This window comes from Aedes aegypti, chromosome 3 (assembly GCF_002204515.2).
Source record: "Aedes aegypti strain LVP_AGWG chromosome 3, AaegL5.0 Primary Assembly, whole genome shotgun sequence".
NCBI lineage: Eukaryota > Metazoa > Arthropoda > Insecta > Diptera > Culicidae > Aedes > Aedes aegypti.
The window spans coordinates 102,416,979-102,422,070 of NC_035109.1; the positions used below are offsets into that span (position 1 = coordinate 102,416,979).

Here is a 5,092-nt window from a genome sequence, read left to right on the forward strand (position 1 = left end):
CCACCTTTTGCGTTATGCGATGCTTATATGTGCAAAGTTTCACGTATAAGATGTCGCGAAAAGGCCTTATACGTACAAAAGTGGAGGCGATATACGTGCATATATTATATGATGAAATATAACATGCAATGCGAGTGTGTAGATTTTCTTGCGAATTAGTATGTACTCTTATGCGACTTAATTTATGATAACAAAATTTATTTGACAGCTGTTACGGATTGATCTGACTTACTTTGTACACGTATACGAGACGAAATGGAATGTACATATGAACTCATACAATAGCGTTTTATGCGAGGAAACTCATCGATCAAACGATTTCATCCACAATGTAGTGCGGGAGTGATGCAGTTTATGCAAATAAGCGACTTTGTTTGTATACTGCTATGCGACTTCTGGTTGTCTGGGATGAAATTTCAAGCATCAACTTAGCTTTTATTTTTTATCAATTTTTATTTTAATTTTTTTTATTTAAGTTTTTATTATTCTACAATTTTGGCACATTTACTTGGATTGAGGAAAGGGGAAGCATCGAAAAGCTAGTGAATGTTTGGCATGTGTCGTTTATTGTTGTAGCAAATTGAATTGTAATCATGTTGAGAATCTTGTCGCAAAAATTGGTACCGTAATCCGGGGTAACATTGATCATTTTTTTGAATATTTCCTAAATATTTCGTTCGAAACTGCAAATGTTGCAAATTTTATATTCTTAAAACAAGTACTGCCACCTATAGCTCGTGACTATGTACTGTATTTTGTTTTTTGAATGATTTAAGTATGTTTAAAAAAATGTTTTAAGCGGTTTTTTGATTTAGCTGATATGGGGTAACATTGATCACCTATGTAAACAATGTTCGGTAATATTGAAAATGTCGTTACTTACTTAAATCATAGCCCCCGAAGCCGAATGTGAAGGTCAAACGCTTACAAGTCATTTACTTTTTGAGTTATTTTAAAATTAAAAACACCTCGAACCACGGAATACGCCTAAAGGTAGGCAATTCCCTAAGGGAATTCTATTTTCTTAACAGTAATTCGTTAATGTTGCCTAATTGAGCATACTTATGAAAGTTTTGACAACGGAATCGTTTTCAGCGATGCCATTTTTAGTAAGAACCACATTTTTCTTGCTCATATCGTTTGCAGCACTTATGTGAGACATGAATGTTCGGTAGGGTCACCATTACCCCTTGAATTAATTGTTTCGAAAAGATGACAAATTTACGCATAAGGTTAACGCAATTCACGCAAAAATTTTCACTTTCATTAGCTTATGAATATAAGAAAGAGAAGCACCATTCATGATTTGGAAATGTTCCATCAATAAATGACGATACGAACTTATTACGAGATGAGTCATTCCGATCAATGTTACCCCGCTGATCAATGATACCCCGGATTACGGTACGATTTTCTGTCAAAAATGGAATAGTAAGTGCAAATAACTTTCTTTCATGGTACAATAATTTTGAAGCATATAGTCAAACATCAATAACATTTGAAGGGTTTAAATATCCCAAGTTGAGTTCATCACAGTCCTTAGTTTTACCTTTAATACATGATTTACTTTCCCAACTTGCACACTTTTTGATAACCTTGACATCTTCAATGATGTTAAGATTATTCCACCACTTCCACAGTTCTGTACCCCATTATATGTATCGGTCACAATAATAGTAGTCACAATAACAAAACACCTAAAGTTTTTAAGTTTGATTGGCACCATTTTTCATTTTGAATTATATGTGAAGTATACCGCTGAGTAGTTTTTGTTTTTTTGAATTAACGACACTTCATACCAGAAGGGCGCACTCGTGTCGAACTGAAAAAATATAATAAAAAATAAAAAAAAAATTGCTGCAAAAATTATATGGGAGTGGTAAGCGATTCATCTGCATTGGTGTATGAGAGAATTGTAGATCTAGTAAAAACCTACAACCATGCTGAAGACAGCACGCCTATTAGTTTGAAATCCTGTGAGTGATTGGCGAATTTCTAGTTTTTTAACGGAGATGAACCAGCCAAAGGGCTGAAAATCTCCTTAATAAAGATAATAATAATAATAATAGTTTTTTAAATCTTTTTTTGCAGTGAATTTTCTCAATTTACAAAAATGACGTGTTTGCAGCAAATGTTGCTTAATGTATAGCCTTTCAAATGCAGCTAAAAGGAAAAAAATATCGAACCAACTCCATGAGTAGTAGCATCTAAAGATTACATAGTTTTTCACTTAATTCTGCTAATAACTGCGAGATCACAAGAATTAAAAACTTATAATGTTCAGCAAAAATGTGTATCATAACTTTCTCTGGAATTCCTTTGAAAATCATATTCATATAATGCTGAAAACAAAAAAGTAAGACCAAATTAACAAATTTGTTGGGTCCATCCTAAGTTAAACCGTTCAGAATGAATTAACTTAGCTCAAATGAAGAGCTAGATCAAAAGAGCCTTCGACAAAGTTGTTCAACATAAAATTTTCCAAAAGTTCGCAGAATAGCGCAGCCACAAATTTCATCAAACAGAAAAGTTTGAGTCAAAATTTTAACTTAGATAAGGGCCACCCTATTCAACTCTTTTTCTTAGAAGATGCAAAATTCAATTACGAATAACTTCTCTGAAGACATCGAACGTCTAAAATCAACGAGAACAGAGAAAACACTTTTTTCCTGCTAAACTTTGGATACGTCTTGTCATAACATATGAACAAAACATGCATGGCCATATGTGCTCTTCAAATTGCTTTCACGTCTGAGCTGTAAATCTCGACGTCTCAGTTAGTGAAGTAAATAAACGACTATCTTTTTCGTTCTTAGTGAATGTTCTTCATACAATGAAACACAATGGTATCATGTCCTTTATTATAATAACCCATGATATAATTTTTTGAATGCCCTCAATGTGATTTCTGAAGGTATTTTTTGTGTCTACCATAAACCATAGATACTTATCTTCATCTGACCAATTTATAGAAACCTATCTCACCGTGACAACATGTCTACTTCAAAGTTTCAAATTAAGAGCTGTTATTATATGTGGTAATATTATTAGGGGCCATCCTTAGCCGAGTGGTTGGAGTGGTGGCTACAAAGCAAAGCCATGCTAAAGTTGTCTGGGTTCGATTCCCGGTCGGTCCAGGATCTTTTCGTAATGGAAATCTCCTTGACTCCCCTGGGCATGTAGAGTATCATCGTTCCTGTCACACGATATACGAATGCGAATATGGCAACTTTGGCAAAGAAAGCTCTCAGTTAACTAATGTGGATGTGCTCATTGAACACTAAGCGGAGAAGCAGGCTCTGTCCTTGTGAGGACGTTATGCCAAGAAGAAGAAGAAGAAGAAGAAGAAGAAGAAGAAGAAGAAGAAGAAGAAGGGAATATTATCCAAACTATTTTGCAATCTACTACAAACAGTGCCGTAGCGTGCGGTTGGCCAGGTTGGCACCCGCCAAGGGCGCAAGCTCTAAGAGGGCGCCAAAATGCGTGACGCACTTGGCTAAACTTTGGGAGAGACATATCCAATGAGTACCAGATTCAAGGTGAAAAATAGAAAACATTACTGATATTTTAACAATATGCGTTGAAACCTGGGAGGGAGAAACCAATACAAAATTTCTGTACGTCATAGTGAGCCGAGATTCCGCTGTCACGAACTGTCACTGTGAGCCCAGATCTCAAACATTGGACTAACATGAAAATAGCGCGTAACTGATTAAAACACATTTTCGTATTTCTTCAAAAGTGATAAAAATCGAATAAAAATCAATTCATGCACATAATGCAAGTAATGTCACGTGAGCACCATTTAATCTGATTGAACATAAAGCATTGAAAAACGTATCGTTCTACTTTATCCAATGAAAATGAATATTTAGTGCATAGAAAACTGTGGCCCTTTTTTCATGTTTGTCAGGAAAGATCGAAGGTGCACAACAAAAGGAAACTACCGATTTTCTCGAAGCCTGCCTTGATTGTTGTTGGCATACTGGAGTTATCTTGCAGTTCAAAAGAACGTTGTCCTATATTTCGTGTGTAGTATCGGTGCCTCCCTCCCAGGTTGAAACCATCTCAGAAGATTGCATTATTCATAACTTGAAGATTATTGAGATATTTTCATGAAATTATCAATATAAAATAATTGTATCTATATTGAAATTTACTTAAGGTTTTTTAATATATTTCCTATTTTTATATTTTTGAAACTTAGAGTACGAGTATGTTTAACAGACAGAACAATAACAAACAAGGTTCTAAGAACAAACATGGTTCTTTTTATAAATCAGAACAAAATATATGTGCATCATTAGGTACGCTTCCTCTCCTATTCATTTTGAGCTGTGAAACCGGCAAAACTGTATGTCTAATAAAGTTGAAGAATAATAGGGTCCTAAAATTTTTAATGAAATCTTGTTTTTATTTAATAACACGAAAGAGCATGTAATTGCAATTACCTTAGCAATTTTTCCCGCTCAAATAACGGCTATATCATGTTTGAACTTTAATTTAAAAATTGGGTCCATAAATCAACCTTGACACTTTTGATCATGTTTGACGTTCGCTTAGTCGACAAAAACACCAGAGGGGTTTTAGTTTTAACACTGGGGTTCTTACTATCTGACATTTCGGAAGGGACACGGAAAACAAAATTCACCCAAAATTTGATTTTAAGCCAAGGGGTGTGACAAAATCTAAAAAAAACATAAAAAAATGTATTTTGGATTTAAACAAATGGAAAACTTTAGAAAATTGAGTAAACATGTGTTTTTGATCTAAACTTCAGCGTTTGGCACTAAAATTGGGACAGGGCTTCAGGAGCCTATTGTCACTCTTCAGCAAAGTTCGCCTAATACAACTAATACATTCGTGGATCAGAATTCTGGAAAAAAATATCTACGTAAACTGGGTACTGTCGTTATACAATCTTGAGTAGAGTTCTTACATTATCTTAAGCAAGTTTGACAAGGATTGATACAGGATGCTCTGCAGAACTACAAATAGGAATCTCACACAATTGGAGTCTTAGTGGAACCAGTGCATTTTCTGCAATTTTTACTATTAGTAATGAAAGTTTTTTTTTTATCTTTATTAACGA

General features: G+C 34.5%; 1 long non-coding RNA gene across 1 annotated transcript; it reads left to right on the top strand.

Annotated features, from left to right (window-relative positions):
- Positions 1–3,495: 3,495 nt before the first annotated feature.
- On the top strand, positions 3,496–4,393 carry LOC110677793. Its single transcript, XR_002501201.1, has 2 exons — positions 3,496–3,579; positions 4,057–4,393. It is a non-coding gene; the product is annotated as an uncharacterized LOC110677793 (long non-coding RNA).
- Positions 4,394–5,092: the final 699 nt, after the last annotated feature.